This window comes from Salmo salar, chromosome 09, assembly GCF_965601325.2.
Source record: "Salmo salar chromosome 09, fSalSal1, whole genome shotgun sequence".
Classification (NCBI taxonomy): domain Eukaryota; kingdom Metazoa; phylum Chordata; class Actinopteri; order Salmoniformes; family Salmonidae; genus Salmo; species Salmo salar.
The window spans coordinates 124,328,360-124,340,828 of record NC_138299.1 but is presented as its reverse complement, the minus strand read 5'-3'; the positions used below and the strand labels follow the sequence as shown (position 1 = coordinate 124,340,828).

General features: G+C 47.3%; 3 pseudogenes; 2 read left to right on the top strand and 1 right to left on the bottom strand.

The window, feature by feature from the left end:
* The first annotated feature begins 87 nt into the window (after nt 1–87).
* On the top strand, nt 88–5,879 carry LOC106612527 (F-box only protein 39-like; annotated as a pseudogene).
* On the bottom strand, nt 4,961–10,145 carry LOC106612528 (tektin-1-like; annotated as a pseudogene).
* Nucleotides 10,146–10,662: 517 nt separating this feature from the next.
* LOC106612529 (centrosomal protein of 55 kDa pseudogene) lies at nt 10,663–12,059 on the top strand (annotated as a pseudogene).
* The last annotated feature ends 410 nt before the right edge of the window (nt 12,060–12,469 follow it).

The window sequence follows — 12,469 nt, the reverse complement described above, 5'->3', positions numbered from 1 at the left end:
AAGTGGGACACATTGATGGCGACCCAACGGACACAAGCATGTGTCCTCTGCTTCTCTGTCGTCCAAGTGAACTCCCGAGTCACATAGTAAACATTTCAGACGACAGGCTATTCATCTTTACATTTGGTGGATGAATATTGAGAGACGTTAGTGGTTTGGCAACACTTCTTCCCTGTAAATGGATTATCCAGAGGAACAGTTCTCGGCGAACGAAGAAGAAGCAGAGGGGGAGGATAAAGGAATAGAGATAATGGAGGAGGAAGGTGGCGAGGTGGAGGAAGATAAAAAGCCTAAATTGGGCTGGGCTAATCGCCCGGACGTGTGTCTGCGGCAGGTGTACTGGTGGCTGCGGGACCGCGACCGTGTCAAGGCGGCCCTGGTGTGTCGCCATTGGCACCACGTTATGCACTCGCCCTCCCTCTGGAGGGTTCGAAACTTCAACTTCTCCGGCCGCATCTCCAGGACCCGCCGCTCGGAGCTGGAGACCCACGGCTCTTACCTGGAGGATCTGGAGATTGGCTTCTCCCACCCCCTGAACTCTCTGGTGTCCCGGCGCTTCCAGCAGACGCTCAGGACCTCCCTCGTCGCGCTGTGTAAAACCGGCGGCCGACTAACTGTCAACCACATGGAGCTGGACCGCGCCGCCTGGTGCCGCAGTGTACGCAACTCCCTGGTGTGCAGCCTCACCTTCTACCTGCACCGCGAGGGTTCCCACCTGGGCTACCTGAGCCTGCGGGGGGCCCGCCTCAACCTGCCCCAGGGCCTGGAGGTGCTGGAAGCCGTGGCTGCAGCTCAGCAGCACATCCACCTGGGCCGCCGGCCCGGCATCACCCACCTCAACCTGGAGGACTTCTCACAGACGCTGGCAGTCTTCATCAGCCCCGCCTTCCCCCAGGTCATGAACTGCTTCCAGGGCCTCTGCACCCTTACCCTCAACTACTGCTGTGTATTGGACGAGCTTCTGGCGGCCCTGTCCGCGGCGGGTAGGAGCCTGGGAGGGTCCCTGCAGACGTTCACCATACGATGCCATATCCACGAGCCCCACATCCAGGTTGTCTGGGGGGATGCCTGGTCCCATCTGGCTCAGCATTGTCCTGACCTTCGGGTGCAGATCACAGTGGAGCGGATCCTCGACGTGGACAAGTCGGGGAGGATTCTGCTCAGAGATCCCGCTGCGCTCGCTCAGTCTCACCAGCTGCTACTTCAGTGAACAGGACTGGAGTGCCAAGCCTGCCCTTACCAACCTAGTGCCCTGCTACAGGAGCTGTTTACAGGTGAGGATTGGTTACTCTACCCGGTGTTAGGTTCTAAATGAACCTTATAAAATTCACGGACGATTAGTAAAGCTTAAACCAAGTTTATTCACCCATTGGGTCAATACAGCTGCATCAGAGACAAATACATTTCCACCAGTGGTTATTTATATCTATCTATCTATATACACTGCTCAAAAAAATAAAGGGAACACTTAAACAACACAATGTAACTCCAAGTCAATCACACTTCTGTGAAATCAAACTGTCCACTTAGGAAGCAACACTGATTGACACATTTCACATGCTGTTGTGCAAATGGAATAGGCAATTAGCAATGCACCCCCAATAAAGGAGTGGTTCTGCAGGTGGGGACCACAGACCACTTCTCAGTTCCTATGCTTCCTGGCTGATGTTTTGGTCACTTTTGAATGCTGGCGGTGCTTTCACTCTAGTGGTAGCATGAGACGGAGTCTACAACCCACACAAGTGGCTCAGGTAGTGCAGCTCATCCGGGATGGCACATCAATGCGAGCTGTGGCAAGAAGGTTTGCTGTGTCTGTCAGCGTAGTGTCCAGAGCATGGAGGCGCTACCAGGAGACAGGCCAGTACTTCAGGAGACGTGTAGGAGGGCAACAACCCAGCAGCAGGACCGCTACCTCCGCCTTTGTGCAAGGAGGAGCAGGAGAAGCACTGCCAGAGCCCTGCAAAATGACCTCCAGCAGGCCACAAATGTGCATGTGTCTGCTCAAACGGTCAGAAACAGACTCCAAGAGGGTGGTATGAGGGCCCGATGTCCACAGGTGGGGGTTGTGCTTACAGCCCAACACCGTGCAGGACGTTTGGCATTTGCCAGAGAACACCAAGATTGGCAAATTCGCCACTGGTGCCCTGTGCTCTTCACAGATGAAAGCAGGTTCACACTGAGGACGTGACAGAGTCTGGAGACGCCGTGGAGAACGTTCTGCTGCCTGCAACATCCTCCAGCATGACCGGTTTGGCGGTGGGTCAGTCATGGTGTGGAGTGGCATTTCTTTGGTGGGCTGCACAGCCCTCCATGTGCTCGCCAGAGGTAGCCTGACTGCCATTAGGTACCGAGATGAGATCCTCAGACCCCTTGTGAGACCATATGCTGGTGCGGTTGGCCCTGGGTTCCTCCTAATGCAAGACAATGCTAGACCTCACGTGGCTGGAGTGTGTCAGCAGTTCCTGCAAGAGGAAGGCATTGATGCTATGGACTGGCCCGCCCGTTCCCCAGACCTGAATCCAATTGAGCACATCTGGGACATCATGTCTCGCTCCATCCACCAACGCCACGTTGCACCACAGACTGTCCAGGAGTTGGCGGATGCTTTAGTCCAGGTCTGGGAGGAGATCCCTCAGGAGACCATCCGCCACCTCATCAGGAGCATGCCCAGGCGTTGTAGGGAGGTCATACAGGCACGTGGAGGCCACACACACTCCTGAGCCTCATTTTGACTTGTTTTAAGGACATTACATCAAAGTTGGATCAGCCTGTAGTGTGGTTTTCCACTTTAATTTTGAGTGTGACTCCAAATTCAGACCTCCATGGGTTGATAAATTGGATTTCCATTGATTATTTTTGTGTGATTTTGTTGTCAGCACATTCAACTATGTAAAGAAAAAAGTATTTAATAAGATTATTTATTTCATTCAGATCTAGGATGTGTTGTTTAAGTGTTCCCTTTATTTTTTTGAGCTGTGGTGTGTGTGTGTGTGTGTGTGTGTGTGTGTGTGTGTGTGTATATTAATTATACCCACCCCAATTTGGACGGAGTCTCCTCCTCTCTAAACATTACATCTTTATTGCTAGGCAGGAAGTTAAGTGATACAGGCAATAAACTGTTCCTTCTCCCTTAATGTGACCTGACCTCGACCCCCTTCATCACTAATCTACGGCTCTCCACCCTTATCAGCGCCTGCCACGTGATCGTTTCCCCTGCACTCAGTACATTCCAAGCTTAATTTCACCCACAGATAACCATTAACTTCTGGTGTAAACCCTCGACTATGGCACCCTTCAGGTCTCTAGCATAACTAATGATTAATAATATTTAAAAAGTTCAGAAATACGAACCCATCACCATCAATACATGGTAGTAGTCCGTTATGGAGCAATGATGGCACCGGTTTGTGTGGAGATAAAGTATGTGCAGTATATCAACAGTGCTTATCCATGTACCTACATTGCCTTTTTATATCCATGCAGTTCAGACTAAGCCTAGTCCTGGAATAAGAGATTCTCCATTGAGAATGTGTTTTAGTCCAGGACTAGGCTTAATCTATGTCAGGGAAACCGGCCCCAAGAGACATGACTCTAAGGGCTGGATTCAATCCGTATCGCAGAAGTATCAAGGAAAATCTGTGTTACAGCTCGATTTAAAATGAAAGGCAATGTTCCCGTGTTACTGCATCCACAGTAAACGCTGCATATGTCCACTCATTTGGAAACGAGCTTCACATTTTCATGCGGCTCTTCCGTGATATGGATTGAATCCAGCCCTAAATTATCAATAGGAAGTCAATGGCACTCAATCCTTAAACAACATGAATCCATGTTGAAGTGCTGTGAATCTGTCTCCACCTCCATTCCTTGGTGTAGTAATTGACCCTGGACAACAGCCATGAGTCTGTGGACGAGGAGCTGCTGGAGGTGGTGATGCTGTGCAGCGAGCTGGTCTACCTGAAGGTCTGGGCATCAGCTTCCTGGACCGGCTGCTTCAGAAACGCCTGGAAAAGAAGACCCTCCTCAGGACCATCAAGGTGAGCCAGAGCTCTGGGAACTAGGATAAGGCCATACAGGCCTACACACCAGCCTACCAATCTATGTCCTGGCATTGAAGAGATTTACTATCACAAGCTCCACACAGACCCACACTAGCCTGCTGTGTTCTCCTGCCCAGTGAACTGGGATATTGCAGGCATTTTTAAAGTTTGTTTGGGTCATTAATGAAACAGCCATCTTTGTCCATTCTTAAAGGGCCAGGTCACATTTCCTTCTACTTCTTTAAAAGCTACTGATGACACTTCATGTGTTGTACCTAGCTATAGCAATGTGCTTGACTGTATTATGTGAGCAATATACTGTGGGGTTTATAAGCTGCTTGTGTTTGTGCCCCAGGTGCGCATCTACACCAACAAATGAGACTCAGGAAGAGGATGAGCAGCTGGAGATGTACTCTCGCTACAGACAACTCAACTCAGAGCTCCACTACTTCGCCATCTCCTACCCCATGCTCTGACTCCTGCCTGACAGACACATGGGCCCAAATAGACAGCTTTTTTAATATAACACCATTTAAAGTAAGAGGAAGGAAACTTCAATTTGATACACAAACATGATGGGTCTGGCAAATACAGCACACACACACACACACACACACACACACACACACGGCGCCATCACTGTACATATAAACACACGCTCCACAATCTCATCCTCCTTTTCTTCAAACCCAAATATTGTATTAAAATTGCTGCAAACAATACAAGCACTCCAGCTTTCCATTATAATGTATACCTCATATTTTATTAATCAGTGAAAATGTTAGCCTGGGTATGTCAGCATAAGCTAAAGAGCCCCACTATAAAGTCAGTGTGGCCATGGTCTAGGCTTGTCCCAGATCTGTTGATGCAAGTCAGCACAAACAGATCAGGGACCAGGCTTGTCGTGGTGGGAGTGCTATTCAGAAGCTGTTGGTGGAGATGGGCTGGTGGAGCTGGGTGCAGATGACCTCATCGATGTAGAGAGAAAGGGACTTGACCTGGATCTCCTCTTCCAGGATCAGCTGTGAACGGGTCAGGGCCAGCACCTCCGCCTGGGCCTCTCGTAGTCTGGGGGGGGAATCACAGGGTTGACACAGAGCAATGGGATATTATATATATATATATATATATCCTGCCTGTTTGGCCCTGTCCGGGGGTATCATCGGATGGGGCCACAAGTGTCTTCTGATCCCTCCTGTCTCAGCCTCCAGTATTTATGCTGCAGTAGTTTATGTGTCGGGGGGCTAGGGTCAGTCTGTTACATCTGGAGTATTTCTCTTGTCTTATCCGGTGTCCTGTGTGTATTTAAATATGCTCTCTCTAATTCTCTCTTTCTCTCTTTCTGTCTTTCTCTCGGAGGACCTGAGCCCTAGGACCATGCCTCAGGACTACCTGGTATGATGACTCCTTGCTGTCCCCAGTCCACCTGGCCGTGCTGCTGCTCCAGTTTCAACTGTTCTGCCTGCAGCTATGGAACCCTGACCTGTTCACCGGACGTGCTTGTTGCACCCTCGACAACTACTATGATTATTATTATTTGACCATGCTGGTCATTTATTAACATTTTAACATCTTGACCATGTTCTGTTATAATATCCACCCTGCACAGCCAGAAGAGGACTGGCCACCCCTCATAGCCTGGTTCCTCTCTAGGTTTCTTCCTAGGTTTTTGGCCTTTCTAGGGAGTTTTTCCTAGGGAGTTTTTCCTAGCCACCGTGCTTCTTTCACATGCTTTGCTTGCTGTTTGGGGTTTTAGGCTGGGTTTCTGTACAGCACTTTGAGAATATCAGCTGATGTACGAAGGGCTATATAAAAATACATTTGATTTGAAATTTGATTTTGAATGGGAGGCTACTGCAAAACATTTAATATGTCATTCACATAATACATTTAGAAGAGTCTCTTAACCAGAGATGGGTGTATCTACTGAACAAAAAAGACTTGAAATGAAAGCTGTGACAACCTGTTTGTGTAACAATCATGAGTATGGTGAATCACTAATCAGTGGGTTGTGTTAGGATAACTAATCTTATACTTCATACAGAGCTAAAACATGACTGTGAAGTACTATAAAATAGCTCGAGTTGTAATGGAAGTGAAAATAGTGGTCAGAGAACCTAGACCCCGAGATTAGTAGGAAGAGTTAGGTACAGTAGACAGGAAGGTGGGGTGCATTGTCACCTCTTGATGTGTGCAGTGAGCTCCTGGACCTCGGAGAGCAGGCGGACCTGGACCGGGTCATGGTAGAGCTCGATGCTGTATCTCTGGCTGTGGGTGGACAGCCGTGTCAGCCACCTTCAGGGGACCTGCTTTGTCTTCGATGGCCACGCGCAGGGCCTCCAGGTTCCACTCCTGGCTGGCCACCTCTGATAGAACCTTTTTAGGGAGAAAGGAGGGGAATCATTCCAGTAACTAATCATAGGGGGATTAATTTCAGTAACACAGTGCGATAAGTAGCCTTCGGCCAGTAACCGAAAGGATTCTGCTTCGAATCCCTGAGCTGAATAGGTGAAAACATCTGCTAACGTGCCCTTGAGCAAGGCACATAACCCTAATTGCCCCTGTAAATCATTCTGGATAAGAGCGTCTGCTACATGATGAAAAAAGAATCACGGGAATGGCCTGGGTTATGAATATAAAGTATGTTTTTCTTCACATTGCTGCTGACCTTTGCCAGGTGGTCCTCTAGTCGTCCTTTGGCTGTCTTGGTCTCCTGGACCTGTCTTGGTCTCCTGGACCTGCAGCCGGAGGGATATCTTTTGTTCAGTGTGTCATGAAAGGGTGGCAGGTTAACCTGTAGAAAAGGTTTAGATAGAGTTGAAGTCGGAAATTTACATACACCTTAGCCAAATACATTTCAACTCAGTTTTTCACAATTCCTGACATTTAATCCTAGTAAAATTCCCTGTCTTAGGTCAGTTAGGATCACCACTTTATTTTAAGAATGTGAAATGTAAGAATAATATTAGAGGGAATGATTTATTTCAGCTTTTATTTATTTCATCACATTCCCAGTGGGTCAGAAGTTTACATACACTCAATTAGTATTTTGTAGCATTGCCTTTAAATTGTTTAACTTGGGTCAAACATTTCGGGTAGCCTTCCACAAGCTTCCCACAATAAGTTGGGTGAATTTTGGCCTATTCCTCCTGACAGAGCTGGTGTAACTGAGTCAGGTTTGTAGGCCTCCTTGCTCGCACATGCTTTTTCAGTTCTGCCCACAAATTTTCTATGGGATTGAGGTCAGGGCTTTGTGATGGCCACTCCAATACATTGACTTTGTTGCCCTTAACTTTGGAAGTATGCTTGGGGTCATTGTCCATTTGGAAGACCCATTTGCGACCAAGCTTTAACTTCCTGACTGATGTCTTGAGATGTTGCTTCAATATATCCACATACTTTTCCTTCCTCATGATGTTATCTATTTTGTGAAGTGCACCAGTCCCTCCTGCAGCAAAGCACCCCCACAACATGATGCCGCCACCACCGTGCTTCACGGTTGGGATGATGTTCTTCAGCTTGCAAGCCTCCCCCTTTTTCCTCCAAACATAATGATGGTCATTATGGCCAACAGTTCCATTTTTGTTTCATCAGACCCGAGGACATTACTCCAAAAAGTACGATCTTTGTCCCCATGTGCAGTTGCAAACCGTAGTCTAGCTTTTTTTATGGAGATTTTGGAGCAGTGGCTTCTTCTTTGCTGAGTGGCCTTTCAGGTTATGTCAATATTGGACTCGTTTTACTGTGGATATAGATACTTTTGTACCTGTTTCCTGCATCTTCACAAGGTCATTTCCTGTTGTTCTGGGATTGATTTGCACTTTTAGCACCAAAGAACGCGTCTCCTTCCTGAGCGGTATGACGGCTGCGTGGTCCCATGGTATTTATACTTGCGTACTATTGTTTGTACAGATGAACGTGGTACCTTCAGGCGTTTGGAAATTGCTCTCAAGGATGAACCAGACATGTGGAGTTCTACAAAAAAATTCTGAGGTCTTGGCTGATTTCTTTTGATTTCCCCATGATGTCAAGCAAAGCACTGAGTTTGAAGGTAGGCCTTGAAATACATTCACAGGTAGACCTTCAATTGACTCAAATGATGTCAATTAGCCTATCAGAAGCTTCTAAAGCCATGACATCATTTTCTGGAATTTTCCAAGCTGTTTCAAGGCACAGTCAACTTAGTGTATGTCAACTTCTGATCCACTGGAATTGTGATACAGTGAATTATAAGTGAAATAATGTGTCTGTAAACAATTGTTGTAAAAATGACTTGTCATGCACAAAGTAGATGTCCTAACCGACTTGCCAAAACTATAGTTTAACAAGAAATTTGTGGAGTGGTTGAAGAACGAGTGTTAATGACTCCAACCTAAGTGTATGTAAACTGCCCACTTCAACTGTAAGTAGGGTGGTTAGAGGAGGTATTACACTGACCTCTGCTGGCTGAAGGGAATAATGCTTCTAATGGACCTACTGTATGCAGAATGTACTGACTATCCATCACAAGTTACTGTGACAGGCCTTCTATTTCTATGTGTAGAAATATGACGTTTGCTGCAGGTCAAACTGCATGCTGGGTGAAGAGAAGGGATTATCTTTAGTTTGAAATAATGACATTTCCTTCATTGAATTTCCTACTGCCCCACATTACACAAAGATCAAGTGCCATTGTTTTAACCTGGTACTGCGAGTGCTGTCTGACTAGTCACGTTGTCAATATTCGGGCAGGTGTTTGTGAGGATGGAGCAGAAACCATCAATCTGCTTGGAACTTGTCCCATAGGTCCTTCTCTAGGTAGTACTTTGCTGAGTGGTTCAGTCTGGAGCCAGAACAGAAACATGCATTAGAAGCATTGCAGAGATCGTGAGACTTGATCGTGTGTGCGTGTGGCGAACCACTTCCTCCCCTCACCCACCTGATCTGGTCATTGGTCTGCTCCAGGGTGCGGTACAGCAGTGATGCCACTCCCTCGATCACCTCCCTCTCCTTCATCAGTTCCCGCTCCACCTCGTCATGTACCAGGTCAATGGAAACGCACCTCTGCCTGAAACATGTTGATGGAGTACATACAATCACTTCCTAAAGGTTGCCAGTTTGAATCTCATTGTGGACAACTTTAGCAAGTTTTCAACTACTTACTACTTTTTAGCTACTTTGCAACTACTTAGCATGTTAGCTAACCATTCCTCTAACCTTAAACCTTTTAGCTAACCCTTGTAATTCGTAACATATCATACTAAATGCAGTCTCCTGGATTTACGTACAGAATAATAAGAAATGCTCTGAGGTTGCACTGAACATCTCCTTATCTGTTGGTCTGGTGACTCTAGGTCCCCGTTTTCTCCTCCATATATTTACTTAGATTTGTGTGTATTAGGTAGTTGTTGTGGAATTGTTAGATTACATGTTAGATATTGCTGCACTGTCAGAACTAGAAGCACAAGCATTTCGCTACACTCGCAATAACATCTGCTAACCATGTGTATGTGACCAATACAATTTGATTTGTTGGAACAGTGAGCAGACTCCTTCCCACCTAATTGTGTATCACTGCATTTTCCAACTGACTGATTGGGAGTTTACTTCTCACCTCTCAGTCAGACACTGCAGGGCGACTCTGATGGGCTCGGCACACCTCTCCATGGCTCTCTCCACCCAGCTCTTACAGGTTATCAGCACCTTAATCTCCTGGACAATCTCCTCCAGTTTCTGGTCCAGGTCTGACTTCCAGAACTTGATGTCATAGATTCTCTGCTCTGAACAGAGAGACAGGATGGTAGGAATGTCGTGTGGTTGAAGAGGGGTGGTAATGTATGTGCTATTAAAAAGTGGAACAGACAGACCATTCAGTTGCAGTGATGAATCAACCACTACTTTGACAGGAACGGATTCTGTTATGATCTCTATGTATTGATGTCGCCTTACCCAGTCTCTTGTTGGCATGCGTTTGGCTGCCATGCCACTCTCCTCTATCCGCCTCTTACTCTCAGCCGTGAGTCGTACAGAGCGTGAACGCTCAGCCTCCGCACTCCCATAATGTATTTGGTTTGCAAGCCTCCATTCTGGTAGGAACTTGGGCTGAGGGTCCATCAGCCTAGACATTATTCCACTGCAATTCTTTCAGCCTTAAAAAATATATATAATCTTTCCTTTCAATAAAGACAACACAAATGTCACATAAATAGCCTACCAAAGTACCAACTAAATAGCAATTGGCTACAGTAGCTAACTAGTATCAACATAAAATGGATCTACACTACAGTAACGTTAGCAAGATAGCTAGTTGTCATTACAAAAAAAAAATTGCTAACAAACGGGGCTTGCAAGCTACCACTAAAATATAATTTGTGAACCAAATCTCTCTTTTTACCGTGCGATGTGAAACACTGGTTCGTGTTAAAAAAGTTGCAACAATGTTGCCCGTCTTGTCTGCAATGAATGAACTCAAGGACAGGTTGTAAACAAACCGTTGGTAGATCAACGCAACACATTGCAATCTTGGCGGGGCCATCAACCGCGGGAAGTGTAAAAAGTCAGCGAAGTGTACATTTGGATTCTAACAACATCTGTGCGAGGCAATTTGCTAGATAGCCAGCTAACGTTAGCTATCTTGGCAACGATGTCATCCAGCAACAAAAACAACTTCGCCGACAAGATAGGCGGAAGGCTGTGTTGCTCTAGAAAGGATATGGACATCAGTAAGCTCAGAAAGGAGAATGCATATCTCAGGAAGTCATTGGATGAGCTGTCTGGTCAGAAAGAAGAACCATCAGATTCTGAAAATAACAAGCTTTTATTAGAGAAAATCCTGTCACTGGAGACTATGGGAGAAGAACGCTCAGCAGCTACTGGCCAGGGGCCAGGAAATCTGCTCTCTTTGCCAGCAGGCCCATGTGGCAGGGGGTGAGACAGTGGCCGGTCTGCAGGCCCAGATAGACCACTATGTCAGGGAGGCGGACCAGAGAAAAACACTCTTCCAGTCACTCCAAGCCGAGACAGGATGTTAAGAACAAGCTGGTGTCCATGTCTGCTAAGTGCCAGGAGCTGGAGAGTTGTAGAGCTGGCACTGGGTTGCAGAGCTGCCCATCAGATGGACAGGTGTCCACCACCAGTACTGCAATGAGCCATGACCACCTCAGAGATGCCCTGGAAAAGAACCAGCAGTGGCTGGTCTACGACCAGCAGAGAGAGGCCTACGTGAAGGTGGTGTTGGCCTGGGTGTTTGGTCTGGAACAGCAGCTGAACCAGGCCAAGCAGGCCCTCGCACAGCAGCATAAAGACACCCATTCAGAAGAGAGGTCAGTGCAGATACAGAAGCACTATGAGATATTGTTAATGACGACCAAGAAGGAGCTGGAAACTCAGAGAGAGCAGGTCAATACAGCCCAAAGACAACTAACTGTCTGAGCTGCAGTGTAGGTATGAGGAGAAGCAGAGAGAGGTGGGAGAGGTGAGGCAGCAGTTCCAGGCGGAGAGGCTGAGTATCCGGCAGAGTGTCCAGAAGGAGAAGCGCCGCTCTGGGGACAGAGGGCCGTCTGTGGGCTGAGATGGAGGAGCTCCAGGCCCGACTAGAAGAAAAGGAGATCAGGTGTGCTGAGCTCCTAGTACAGGTGAATCTACTGCAGAAATCCCTACTGAGCCTGCATGAGGAGCAGCAACGCATCACAATTCTGGAGCAGCAGATCCAGGTGTCCGCCAAAGACCTGGAGGATGAGAAGCGAGACTGTCAGTATTTACGACAGCAGCTCCACAAGGTGTTGAAGGAGTTACGCAAGGCAAAGGACCACTTCGCCAAACTCGAGTCAGAGAAGGAGCAGAGGGAGTTGTCCTGCCTGTACGAGGCCAGCGCTCACAGCAGACCCCCAGCACCCCTGAAGCCGTCCAAAGAGAGCTTCACCTCCCCCTCTCAGGTCGTCAACCAGCTGGACGTGAGCTTCTTAGTGTCCCAGTTGCCGAGCCCAGTACCCCACCAGCCACCACCGAGAGCTGCTGGCCCACCTCGAGCACTGTCTGTAAACACTGTCTGGGCTGTACAGGGGCTGGGAGCATAGAAGTAGGCCTACATCTATCCTATCCATTTAGATTCTAGTCCTATTTTTATGGCTGGGAGTTCCCACCCCAATAAGTAGTACTCTGGAATAGGCTAGAGGTGACATTTTACTATTCTAAAACGCACTAAATGTAACTTCCCTTTTCAAAATGTTATAGGTGGTGCAAACGCAAGCTGCAATGTCAATGTCACGTTGTGCACTGCGTCTGTGTGTTCAGAAAAGTAAAAGGTCAACCTGTATGTCTATGTACCTTGGTCCTGGATTGCTTCTGGACCGGATTGGCGATCAAACTGGAAATGGTGCTTACTGTAAGGAACATTGTTTCAAGCCAATGAGTTGATCAATCAATTTATTTTATAAAGCCCTTCATAACTG